Raw genomic sequence first — 14822 nt, forward strand, 5'->3', positions numbered from 1 at the left:
CATATTTTTACAGGGCCAAAAACCATGCCATGATAGTAGTATAACCAAACGCCGCATCCGAGGCCCATGAATACTACTCCTTAACTCCTCTGGCCTCAAAACTCCAAGAATATGAGCCACAATGATCCGATACTGCTAACTGGATGTTAACCACAGCAGTGCTCAGCACAGAGTCCCCACCCGTCACAAAAGACAAGTTGCCACTTGCGCGCCAAACACACCTTTTCCACTCCGCCAGGCTACTTGGCATGGCTGCAGGGCTTCCCCACATCTTTTACATTCAACCCTACGTTCACTAACATTTGCAGTACATTATATAACAATCATCCGAGTAGTTATTTAAATCCACAAGCACAGTTTAAATAACATCGTTCAAAAAGTTCAAGTGACTGAAATATGTATACATAGTCAAAGAATTTCCATCACAGATACAACACTCTGTACAAGTAACACTACAAATTGGCATAGAAATATCGATACAGATCCAAAATAGGTCGAAAATAGGTGTTACATATTCCGCTCCACCTCCCCCCCCCCCCCCACCCCCACATAGACTGATCCCTCATTCGTCTCTACTCCACTTTTACACTTTCCTTGCCAGTTCACGCGGCTTAAACGCCATTACGGGTAAATCAGTCTCGCGGTGGACAATGGTCATACTGTTTTACCTCATCTCTACAGATATTTGTGGCTGAAGGCAGTATTTGATAAATAATTCTGGAGGAGGCCTTAATTCAGTAACGGATTTCAAATGAGTGATAATTATCTACGTACAAATCGCGACGGATGACAACTACACTTCCCGACACAATTTAAGGGTCATTTTTTCAAAACTCCGTAAATACCTCCAATTGCAACACAGATAATTGACATTTGGTTCAAAGGTGACCCAGTAAAGGTGCAAAATCGTGGAGCCCTGCGACGTCACCCTCGGTCTTAGCGAGCCTGAAACACCATCGTGGCGACACATTAGAAAAGTGAGACTGATATCAATTCCTATGAGGTGTGAGGTGGGTAATGATGCCACACTGTCCCAAAATTTCGCCACAACTTTACATAATACCACGGTGAACGTGTCAGGCGACGGGAAGATCATAACACCAACTTTTATACGGATTTTACTCCTTGACGCCTCTGGGGTGGAATTACAATTCGGTTTTACAAAGAGTACGCTACTGTGTCGGCCTCTTACCTAGTTTGCATTTGTAGTGAACCTCTCACCCAGCACAAAGCCCCAAGCGACTGGGAATAAGCGCTAGTGAAACCAGTATACGAGTTAAAAGAACAGTCCCACGTAATTACAGACTAATATCCCCACCTTCGGTTTGCAGCAGAATTCTTGAACACATTCTCGGTTCCAATATAATAAACTTTCTTGAGACTGGAAAGATTAAGTCCACGGATCAGCTATGGTTTTAGAAAGCATTGCTCGTACGGAGCTCAGCTTGCCCTTTACTCCCATGATATACTGAGAACTATGGATAAATGACAACAGGGAGATTCCATATTTCTAGATTTAAGGAAAGCATTTGACAATGCCCCTTTGCAGGCTGTTAGCGAAGGTACGAGCATGTGGCATAAGTACACAGATATGTCAGTGGTTCCAAGACTTTTCAAGTAACGGAACCGAGAATGATTTCCGCGGCGGCGAATGTTCATCAGAGACGAAGGTGTAGCCAGGAGTTGCTCAGGGAAGTGTGACAGCACCGTTCTCTACATATATAAATTATTTGGCAGACGTGGTGGGCAGCAGTCCGCGGGTATTGGCTGATCGTTTTGTGGTATACGGTAAGGTGTCAAAGTTGAGAGACGGTAGGAAGGTATAGGACGACTTAGACAAAACATATAATTGGTGTGGTGAGTAGCAGCTAGCTCTGAATGTGGAACAGTATAAGTTAATGCGAATGAGTAGGAACAACAAACCTGTAACATTTGTAAGCCATGGCGACGGCTCCTTATAAATTCTCCACTGCCTTCCGTAGTCGTATGTGTCAATGGTGCCACATTTCCCTCTGTGTATCGATTCTCCTTGCGAAGCTACACCTCTCGTGTTGCATCGAGGAGGCGGCGGCACACGGAGGGAGCCAGTACGATGAGGGCGAGCGAACGGCTGGGTACGGCGGACCAGAACGACCGTCGTCCCGGACTACCAGCGGCAGCTATATTTCTCGGGTGCTTGTTTTGGTCATGGCCTTAGCGGTTCTCGCCTGCTGCAGTTCTTTGGGAGACGGCGTCACGTTGTATGCATTCCGTTCCTCTTGACGTCTGTTGGTTTGTGCGGCCTTGACAATATTCTACTTCCTTTCACTTTTTGCACCTTTTATGAGCCTTGGTCGTACTACAAGAACTTCTGGCCTTACCTTGTCTAGGTAGCTTAACGAGGGGCTGAATTAAATGCAATTACTGACTGAGCTGCATTTTTTTATTTATTGGTATTTTTTATTGCGCCTTTCAGTTCCTCTCTAAGGATGGTTTTCTGCGTTATTTAATTCATGTGTAATTTGGTCGCTTAAAATTAGGTACAGTGGCAGAAGGCAGTTATTTAACTAATGTTATTTATTATTTTATTAGTGTTTACTTCGCGAATTGCCCTGTTTCATTTATATGTTTGTGGCCGCCCTTTTTTCGAAGAAGTGTGTTGATAATTGGAGTTTAGTCTTTTACTATTCTTAAAAGAGTTTTGTTGTGTAACGGGGTCAGAGTATTCTTGTTGATGGCTACGTAAAATTTTTATTCATCTGGAATGTTTAATTAGCCATATGAATACCTTAGTCTAAAGTCAATTAAGATTATTAGTGGTATTTTCTGCTGCTGGTTATGTTAGGATTTGAATTTTATTTTTTCATTGTCGAGGTGTGGATTTGAACTTTCTGTGTTTAATACGTATGCAAATTGTGTAATAAACTAAAGCGCCAAAGAAACTGGTATAGGCATAAGTATTGAAATACAGATATATGTAAACAGGCATAATACGTTGCTGCGGTCGGCAACGCCTATATGCGACAACAAGCGTCTGGCGCCGTTGTTAGATCGGCTACTGCTGCTACAAAGACAGGTTGTCAACATTTAACTGGGTCTGAACTTGGTGATGTTGTCGGCGCACGAGCGATGGGACGCAGCATCTCCGAGGTAGGGGTGAAGTGGGGATTTTCCCGTACGACCATTTCACGAGTGTACCGTGAATATTACGAATATGGTAAAACATCAAATCTTGGACATGGCTGCGGCCGGAGAAAGATCCTGCAAGAACGGGACCAACGACGAGAGAAGAGAATCGTTCACGTGAGAGAAGTGCAACCCTTCGGAAAATTTCTGCTGATTTACATGCTGGGCCATCAACAAGTGTCAACGTGTGAATATTTTCAACGAAATATCATCTTCGTCTGGGCCCGTCAATATCGACAGTGGACTGTTGATGACTGGACACATGTTGCCTGGTCGTACGAGTCTCGTTGCAGATTGTATCGAGCGGATGGAAGTGTACAAGCATGGAGACAACCTCATGAATCCATGTGATCTGCGTGTCAGCAGAGGATTGTTCAACCTTGTGGAGGCTCTGTAATGGTATGGAGCGTGTGCAGCTGGTGTGATATGGGATCCCTGTTACGTCTAGATACGACTTTGACATGTGACACGTACGTAATCGTTCTGTCTGATCACCTACATCTAATCATTTCCGTTGTGCATTACGGACAATTCCAGCTGGACAATGCGACACTCTACACGTCCAGAACTGCCACAGAGTGGCCCCAGGAACACTCTTCAGAGTTTAAGAACTTCCGCTGTCCACCAAACTCCCCAGACACGAACATAATGAGCATATCTTGAACGCCTTGCAACGTGCTGTTCAGATGAGATCTCCACCCCCTCGTCCTATTACGGACGTATGGACAGCCCTTCAGGATTCATGATGTCAGTTCCCTACAGCACTACTTCGAGTCCAGGCCACGTCATGTTGCAGTATCTCTGCGTGCTCGCGGGGCTCTGTGCGAGTTTCTCTGGCTCGTCAGCGCATATTTCCTGGCTTAAAGTATTGTGTAAGCAGCTAATGGGCTTGACAATCTGCTTGATTCCAGTTCTGTAGAAGTAAGCTCTTTCTTTTCTGCCTTATTGTAATATACGTCAACAATGAGCTTGGTGGCCCGACGGTTATCGGCTGCATTTGTCGATGAGCCTCTGATCGTAATTGTGACTAGCCTGTTGGTTAAAGCTTGAGACTGCGTTTAATCCTCATGTTCTTTCCCTTAGATAGCGATCTTTGTTACGAGAGTTAAAGATAAGTTGCTAATCTTCGGTATGTTCTTGTAAGCGCTTCATTTATTTTTGTTAAACTGCTAATTTATAGCTCACTTATTCAATACCTTCTGTTAACAGCACTAACTTGCCTCAGCTGCGGCCAGCTTCTCTACGTCTCACAGGCGTGGGTACCTGTTGATGTTATGCACCGCCATGTTATTTGTTGTATCTCGGCGCGGAGGATTGGCTGGCCTAAGAACAGAAAATCAGGCCGTCCGTCAGGGCGAGCAACTTAAGATCTCTTGTATATTTTACGTCCTGAACTCTCATGCAAAACTGTACCCTTTCCCTCATTAGATCTTTCTCAATAGAGCTTTAGATTTAAGTAACTGTACTGTACCAGCTGTCTATCCTCGAACATTAGGGATTAATAGTGTACCTGAAGATCTTTCTATTAAATGGCATTAACCCGAGCTGCAAATGTACTGATTTGACCTCGTATCCTCTAGAGGCACTCAAATGTTATTTACTTTAAACAAAAATTATAAAAAGGAGAGGGGGGAATATTCTGCTTTAACAATATATTCGTTAAGGAACTGTTAATGTTAGCATAAAATAGCTTGTTGCCCTTTATGAAAGCACTGTTCCTACTCTTAACTGCATGTCCCGATGTCAAAGGGTTGGAGAGTGGCTCAGCCCGAGAGTGACATCGTAAGGCACCACGCTTTTGCACCATCATACAGGATCGTTGAAGGCACCTTAGAGGAAAATTTGAGACCTTCGCTGCCATGGGGATCAGTTAAGGGGGTTTTCGATAAAGCGAACATTTGATTAAATTCCTCGGAGTAGATGGGAGATATGAACGCATGCATGAGTACAAAACCGTGAAGACAAATATTTCTGAGGCATTGCATACGGCATTGCAACAGGACTGAAAGTGAGAGACAACCTTCCGATACTCAATTCGTATGCATTTCGCACAGAGTTTTGCAGAATGTGTGCTTCTAGAGACGTTCATTTGATGTCCAAAATTCTGCACCAGGTTCTCCCTTTCTGAAGATGGCCTTCAAGAGACCTTCTGATACATCCAAATAGTAAGTGCTCAGTCATCTAGGAATCTACACAACGGTAAGCTTTCTTATGTTTGACGTACACAAGGCACTGTCAAATATTACATGTATCGTCACAGTCATAAAACTCATGGAATATATCGAGGTTAGAATTCCCGGATGTCTGAATAGTAATACCATTTACACTAGGCAATCAGGTTACGGCGAAACATTACAGTTGCCTCGTTTTTGGTTCAAATGGCTCTGAGGACTATGGGACTCAACATCTGTGGTCATCTGTCCCCTAGAACTTAGAACTAATTAAACCTAACTAACCTAAGGACATCACACACATCCATGCCCGAGGCAGGATTCGAACCTGCGACCGTAGCAGTCGCGCGGTTCCGGACTGAGCGCCTAGAACCGCTAGACCACCGCGGCCGGCTCCTCGTTTCTGAATAAGCACTTTGTGCATTATGGTAGTGACACGTAATGGAGAAACGACAGTAATATTCCAGGACAGAAAGCGTTCTAAAATAATATGGTGATGCAATATTCTGGCAATATCATGTGACTGTGAAATTTAAATGATTGCGAAACTCACCTGGCGATTTTTGGGATAATATTTGCGACCATTTACTTGGAAACAGCTGTCTACCATTTGCTCTGAAGCTATTCATTAACATCTTAACTTTGTAGAAAAATTTCATTTCTTTTAAAAGGAACGATAGACGATAATACCTACAGAATACTTGTCCTGTGTTTTTTTCTTTCTTGTGAAGTGTTGGAACCTTAAATCACTGAAGAATATCTTTAAGAATAGTTCGATATAAATGCAGATTAACAACGTGTTGGTCGAAATGATATTTTCATTGCAATATTGCAGTGCATTTTCATTTCGATCGTAATAATGACTGATATTACTTCTTTTATTTTTCCTCATTCTTGGGATGCTGAATGAATGGTATTTAAAATACTGGTGCTTCCAAGTACGGCAAAATTAAGCTTTTTGAGAATCAATGGCAACGGTTCGGTTCAATACTCAACGCCACTGACTATATTGTTCACAGTGATTTCCCTGGAGATCTGTGGGTAGCCACATAAATAAAACACCAAGGGCACAGAACGAACAGTAGGCACGCAAAATTACTGCAGTATTGTAACATCACTGCTTACTTTTAAGGTGACACGATTGAAAAATGATAAGCTGTTGGTGACGTCCAACACTGCATGCAAAAATCCTGAATAGAAAAATACTGTCTTCAATTAATTTCTGTTTAAAAAGGGTTTTTAAGCATTTTAGGGTGGGAAAAACTCATATTTAAGCAACGAAGAAATGAATGTAAAAAGTTACAAGGACCAATCATTTGGAATTTAAAAAAAATTATAAAGTCTCTGAGAATGATAATGTCGTTGAGGTCTTCAGCCCAAACACGGGTTTCATACAGCTCTCCAAGCTACTCTATTCCGTGCAGGCCTCTTCATCTCCGAATAACTAGTGCTACCCTCATACGTTTCAACCAGCTTGTTGTAGTCGTCTCTAAGTTTCCCTTTGGACTTGTTACCTCACACAATTTCCTCCAGTACTAAATTGGAGAGTCCTTGACGGCTCAGAGTGTGTCTTGTAATCCGTTCCTTTCTTTTACTCAAGCTGTCCTTCAACTTTCCTTTTGACCCTATTCTACTCACTCTTCCCTCATTGGTGACGCAATCTACCCATTTAATCTTCAGAATTCTTCAATAGCACCACATTTCAAAAGCTCGTATAGCTTCCTTGCCTGAACTGTATAATGTCCACTTTTCACTTCCACAAAAGACAAAAACCTTATGAAAAGACTTCCTAACACTTCAACTTATATTCATTGTTAGCAAATTTCCCTTCTCCAGAAACGCTTTCCCTGCCATTGCCAGTCAACATCTTTGATGTTCTCCCTCCTTCGGCCGTAATCAATTATTTTACTGCCTAAATAGATTAACGCATTTACTGCTTTTTAGTATAATTTCCAAATCTAATTCCCTCTTCACCGCCTGATTTAATTCGACTGCATTCCATTCCCCTATTTTGCTTTTGTTAATGTTCATATTATAGCCTCATTTCAAGGTTCCGTTCACTCCGTCCAATCGTACATAGAAGTCCTTTGCTGTCTCTGCCAGAATTACAATGCAATAGGCAAGCCTCAAAGTTTTTATTTCTCTTCCATGAACTTTAATTTCTTCTGCAGATTTATCTTTTGCTTATTTTACTGCTTGCTCAGGGTACAGATTGAACATCACCGTGGAAAAGCTAGAACGCTATTGCACTCGCTTCTCAACCGCTGCTCCATTTTACAGCCTCATGGTTTCTGTACAAGTCATATCCATTCCATCACTCCGTGCATGTTACCCATGCTACCTTAAGAAAATCAGAGAGAATATTCCAGACAACGCTGCCGAAAGCTTTCTCTACGTCTAATAAAGCTATAACCGTATGCTTGCAGCTCTTTAATCTATTATCAAGATAAGCCGTAAGATTAGTAACGCCTCACGTCTTCCAGCACTTCTTCGGAACTGAAAGTGATCTTCCCTGAGTTTAGCCTCCTACGAACCTTTCCATTAATCCGTCAATAATTCGTGTCCTGAAAATCTATGTAGCCCGTATAATGTTGACAATTAAAGTAAATTAGAACTTCACGTATATTAAGAACATTCAAAATTCCTTAAGGATTCTGCATGTACGAGGGTTGGAATTGTAATAGTGGCAACTATTTATTTACAGTTCGTACAAAATAGATACGCGTTTCAAAGTTTTACTGAGCTGCGGAGTAGTCTCCAGCATTGTATGTAACCCGTTGCCAGCGATGTGGAAGTCGAAGGATACACTTAGCAGTGCCAGTTGTGTTGACAGATCGAGCGGCGCGTCTATTGCCCGACGAATTTTTGTCAGTTCTGAAGCGAATGAACCTACGAGGGCTTACGTCAGAGGAGTGCAGTAGGTGGTAAGGCACTTAGCAGCCCCATCAGTCAAACGAATGATAGAGTCAGAGCCATATCTGACGATGACGATAAATAAGTTTCATTCTCCAAGTAAATCAAGTGAAGAATATCACTACCCTCCCTAGATTTGCTACGAATCATACATGCACCTCTTCAGAAACTTGCTCAAACAATGCCTCGAGAGAATATCCATATCACCTAAGCAGGATATCCTGATAACGCAAAGTTTCAGCTTCTCATAAAGAAGGGATCTCTCCATGAGAATATACGGATGAGATGCAGACTCCATGAAAACATTTAGCCAATATAACTGCATTCACCAGCAAATTCATAAGTACTACCATAATGGATGCAAAGTACAGGCATGTGGTGATTGTTTGGTAGCATTTCAACACCTTCAGTTTATGGGGATGAGCCAAACCGCATATAAAGTCAGATGTGCATTTGTTCACAGACATATCCGAGAAATTCTGGAGTGTACACATGGGCACATACACTCTGGATCCTGCCTCCTATTACTCAGCAACACTACATTCAAAGAAACCAGTCTCAAAATAGACACGTATCAGCATAAAAATGTTGACTGATGATGATATGTTCTTTTTCCTGAATGCAGGATTTGCGGGTGGCCTTGCCAGTACATCTATAGGTACGCCAATGCGAATAAGCTGCAAATCCATGAGGAGGATTAAAGGCAATTTGAGTTGCATCCCTTCACTGAAGTTTCTCAAAAGAAGAAAATGGAAAAATGATCTTTACTTAATTTGAGAAAACTCTTAAAGCCAAGATTGCATTAATTTGTTATTGACAATAACAAGTATTAATTAGTTCAAACTTGGCTGTCGTAGTATTTTTCATGTTACTTACTTTATTTGGATTAAACGATGTTTATGGACATGATATCCAGCACTCTTCCATCTGAAGAGTTCCGAAAACTGTCCTAAGAAGAAATCGTCACATTGAAGAAAATCATCCATAGTGAGGCTGCTGGTGCTTATAGGGGGTATGTTCTCGAGGTTGACCTGGAATGGAATGTCCCGCCGATTGCCATGGCGTGCATAACGAATTGCCACTGTATCTGTGGCACCTAGTACCTTGAAATGCTTCCGTCCCCAACCTTATGAATGCTAGGGAATAAGGAGAGATATAATCTGCACTAGGGAAACCTTTAGCAATATCTCAGGTTTGGAACGAAATTCGTTAGAATCACCAGTGTCATCTCTTTCACATGCCGTTTCTGGTTGAAGAACTATATTGATCATAATAGCGAATAGACTGCTTTCATACTGCGTGATTTTGAAAAAGATTTTTTTCATATAATGATTAACTCACTTTTTTAGCAAAACAATTGCGAATATTAAACGATTTTCGAAATTCTTTCAGTTTGTCTATCAGATTGCAGCTATTCCGCAAGAGGTTACGTCACCACGCCAAATTTGAAACGGGCTACTATCTTCAATGAAGGACTAGTCGCTGTGGAGATGGCTAAGGTTTCAGCGAAGTTTGCAAAGCATTTCTATATTAGTACTTGTATTATGGACCTCTCTAAACTTCACATCTAACGACTTCAGTAGGAGTTTTCAAAACTAAATTTCGCTGATGTCAAGCTACTTTATATGGATACAGAATATTTTCTTTACTGGCTGAAAGGCTCCGATCCATATAAAGCAACCAAATTTGATTCCACAAGGAACAAATGTGCACAGCGACTGCAGAAAACTAAGGAAGGATAGGAACACTAAATCAATGGCAATCCTACTGGTTTTATATTATTCCTGTATTTCCAGATTTATACTATAAATAGCCATATTTATTGCTAAAACACAAGGAAGTTACTGACTCAGAACTGATCTGTATAAATGATAAGTAAAGCACTACGTTAACCAATAGCAGTGATCCATTCGACTCAACATACCATTTGAGTGAGTTACCATCCTACAAACTCGCAGTAGTATTTGTCACCAAATGACTTTACTGGTGTACAGGCAGAAGTAAACAGATCGTTAATTGCAAGTGCAGCTGCCTGGTCTGCTTCTTGTAGTATAAGTAATGCCCTCTGTACTACAAAAACAACCAATCCAGTATTATTCTAACACAGTAGTTCAAAAGCCATTTTTTAATAAATAAAATTTCCATATCACCTTTAAATTACGTCAAGAAATTACTTACAATGTGTTTGTTCTTCCGTTAGAGGTGAAATGATCCACCAAATATTATGCAAAAGGTCACAAACAGGTTCATACATCTCCCTATACAGAACTGTTACATCACATTAGAAACAAAAATTACAAGTTTTTTAAGGTCATTTTGATAAAATATGCTTCCATACCAATTTAAAATTCTTCAGTAGCTAAAGTCTAGCGAAGTCAAATTACAAGTTTTTTAAGATCATTTTGATAAATTATAGTTCCATACCAATTTAAAATTCTTCAGTAGCTGAAGTGTAGCGAAGTCTTTTGTAACACAGTGGTTAATTAATCGACTAAATAATTAAAGTGTAAGAAACAGTAACAGTTTATACAAATAGTTCTAATGAAGATCTATTAACATTATAGTAAAATACTGAACAGCAAAATGGCAAAGGTAATTTAACCAGGTACATTTTGGAACATAACTCCTAATGAGAATGCTAGGTCACAGAATTCTAGAGAAGATCTTGAAATACAAGCCGTACCTGGAAAGAGATACAGGAAGACCTCGAGAAAGTTGGGAATGATTTGCTTATGATTGAAGATGATGACATTTATTAAAAACTGACAGACGTCCTCTATGGACATAAATGTCTTGCATAATGTATGGTGTAGCTTCAACTATGGTACGCTGAGCTGAAAGAACAGTACAAGAAAAATACTTTATATCTAGCCACTAAGGCTAATAGATGAGTAGTGTTTTACCTGTTTTATGGTAAAACCAACGTAACATTGGATAGTACCAAAGAAAAGTAAGGGGAAAATGATCCACTCACAATTGTAAGTGCTGTTCTTCAAAGTTTTGTCACATTAAAGGCAGGCCATAATTTCCATTAGATACTTCAAGGCAGGAGGCGTTACGGCCTAAGAGGGAACTAATATGGATTTTTTTTTTTAGAAATGTATAACAAATCTTATATGTATTGGAATTATTGTGTGTAGGAGTCCTATATTACCAGAAAATACTGAGCAACGCTAGTGTATTACAGTAAAGGCTTGCGTGTCTCTTCACTATAGAAAGCGAGGGTATGTAACTACATATTAGCCTAGTATTCTACGATAAGGATCTGGAGCTTTATACATCAGTGTTTGTACGTACAATACAACCGTTCTCAGATGTAACTATATGATAGGGAAAAATATAATCCTAGTAGCAATAATGGCACATACAGTACGAATTGCTAATGTGATCACATCACAATACATTTTAATAGGTCGAGGCTTAGATCTAGTAGTTAAAAACTACAAACACGACTGTAACATTTTATTAATCTGCCTGTTTATCTAGTGGTACATCAGAATAATCAAATTAGGATGCTTCCAATAGGTATCAACTGTTCAGGATGCCTAGACATTGGGCTAAAAGTATTACATGCAAGCAGGGGTATTTAGTATATTGCTGTGAGCAATATCTAGCCACAGAAATAATAGTTTTTTGTGTAATGAAGAGTGATTAGAATAATACAGTTCCTCTATTGGTTGTTGTGGTCTCTAGTGTAATAGTTTTATTCATACTAGTGATGATTTTTATAAAACCTTATTTGATGCATAAACGCTAAATCATCTCCTGTCTAATGGTATTATTCATACTAGTGATGCTTTTTATAAAACCTTATTTGATGCATAAACGTTACATCTTACTATTAGATACGTCGTTCACTACCAAGCAGTGCAAGCACCGCAAGTAAATTAGAATACAATAAATAAGTGCTTCTGGTGAACAACAACTGTTAGCGATACCTGACACGTCAATCTGCTAGTTTCATAGGTAACGAGGAATTATTTGTGTAATACACCTTCTTTGTTTATCTAGTTTTACTCATACGGTGGCTATATTTACCCATGAGGTGATAAAATACGGTATTTATAAAAGCCTCCATTCGATGGTTAGACAAAAATACATATAAAAAAACAAAGACACTGAGCGACACATCATGATGTACCTGGACTTGGGTAACAAATGTTAATGAACGATCTTCACTTATTATAATTTTCACTGTGTCCGAGATGTCAACTTAAGATGTAACGCCTTTACCAATTTTTAGCTCCAGACAGAAAGTAACCTAAGCACTGAGTAACAGAGTACAACGTACTTAGATATTTGACTTAAATGATAATTATGTAGCACAATACTTTACAGTTATATAATACGATCACAGATGGAACTCAGTAATTAATAGAGTTGTCTCTGAATGATCACTTGCTCATGAAACCTAACAATACGATCGTGTATTTCGATGTATAGTACATAGTATGGGAAAGGGTTAGCGCCACTGCTTGTTATATGGCATTACATTTGTCTGACGTTCTAGTTATATACTATTAAGACTGTTTTAAGAATTACCTTTAATATAAGAATTATTTTTAAAACTGTCTGCTCGATACCACTAAAGCCTCTAGTTGGATTGGGAGTCAAAAATGAATGACGACTATACAAAACTCTTTTCAGTTATGAACAAGTCCTTGTTATAATGCAAATTTTGTAATTAATGCGGTAACAAATCTTTGTGTTGTATAATTATGTTTCACTTTATGTAGAACCAACCTGCAAGTGGTACTACTGCAGTGCCATCTGATGAGGTAATGATGTTCTGTTCTTGTTTGCTCGATATTGTAGTCCGCATTCAACTGTGGTATGAGCATGAACATTGGCATTCAGCATTTTAGTATTATGTTTTGTGTGTACAGTTATTTTATTTTTTATTTTTATTTTTACTTTGTGATCTGCCTTACGGCAGGTCTTGTCATGGAGGAAGCCTCGTCAGAGAGGTACACCGCATTTGCGTCTAGGGAAGTAATTCCAGTGGTGGCTTCCCGTCGCCTTCCACTGGTGATGATGAAATGATAGTGTGGACGACACAACACCCAATCCCTGAGCGGAGAAAATCTCCGATCCAGCCGGGAATCGACCCCGTGCCCCTTGGAGTGACAGACCGCCACGCTGACCACTTTGCTATCGGGGCGGAAGTTATTTTAGTTATGACAAGCCAAAATCCAGTGTTTTACGGTCCTTAAACAAACATTTCTTATATGACACTATGAAAAGCGCATATGGCGGACACTGTATGAATTATATAGCAGAGGGTATGTAAGGTTTCCATATTATTAACATGTCAACTGTATTATTTTGGTAACACCTCTTGTTAATTATTACCCTGTCAACCTGATTCTGTCCTCTCAGGTCGGAAGATGGTAACATAGCCTTACTAAAAGCAGTCATCTAAATAAATACTTCGCAAGCGATATACCCTATTTGGAGCTTTTCCAGAGTTCATTACACTATAGATCGCCCGCAATTCTAGCAATGTCAGTAATTTATACCACCGTATTTTCCCAGAGGAAGACTCACAAATATAAACCGTTACATAACTGACGCGAGCGTGGGGTCCGCAAGAGAAGCCACTACAGTAGAGACGCTGCTCATCTTGGGCATTTGCTCATAAAAATTTAACGAGACGAGTTTCGGATAGCCTCGTATCACATGCCTGTGCGGAAATCGGATCCCTGGTTTGCAGAATATCTCAAAGGCTTAGCTTTTCATTAGGACGCTACTTTATATCTGGCGATTATCCGTTATTCCCTGCCTGTCCCTGGGAAACGAAAGGTACGCATGTGATGATTCACATGTTAAGCAATATTTGGAGCGCAGAGGGCTACAGAAAAGTTTATTGAAGTTGACAGTACGAATCAAAGCAAGCAGCGAGGAATAAGGAGGACATACAAAATACTCAACAAGAAATAACGGCCTCTGATATTCTCACAGAGACGTCCGAAGTCCAGTTATGCCAACAAAAGAATAAAGTAGATAGCCTCTGCAGCGAATGAAGAGGGCTTCCATAACGCAAAAGAGATCCTATTCTGCTCCACCTATAAACTGCCACGTTTAAAGCAGCTTCAAAAATTCTGATTGCTCTACAAATGGCTTAATCTGTTAAGTATTTATCCGTAATCACGTAAGCTAGACAATGATTAGGAAAGACTTAAAATTTTGCTTACGCCAACAGGATACTTTTTCAGCTCAGCATTTTGTGAAAATCAGCTCTTATTTTGAAAGGCCAGGGAGCACCGGTAGGGGGGAGCTGGAAGGTGATGGTGGTTGTACTGGACAAATTTTAGTTCAGTATAAGTTAATAAAAGACCAAATCTAAACATAACATCGTAGGAGCGACTCCACCAAAGCAGATCGTTATAGTTTCATCTCAAAGTACAACTTATAACTTTTGACCTTCAGACAAAAAATTTTAACAACAGATTCACAAGTGGAAATATACTTAAAATTGTTAACAATAAAATAGGGAATGTTTGGCCTTACAACTGGTAGAAACGTATGCTTGGCTGTAACACCTCATGCACATTACATAGAAAACGTTATAAA

Source organism: Schistocerca serialis, chromosome 5 (genome assembly GCF_023864345.2).
Source record: "Schistocerca serialis cubense isolate TAMUIC-IGC-003099 chromosome 5, iqSchSeri2.2, whole genome shotgun sequence".
Taxonomy (NCBI): Eukaryota; Metazoa; Arthropoda; class Insecta; order Orthoptera; family Acrididae; genus Schistocerca; species Schistocerca serialis.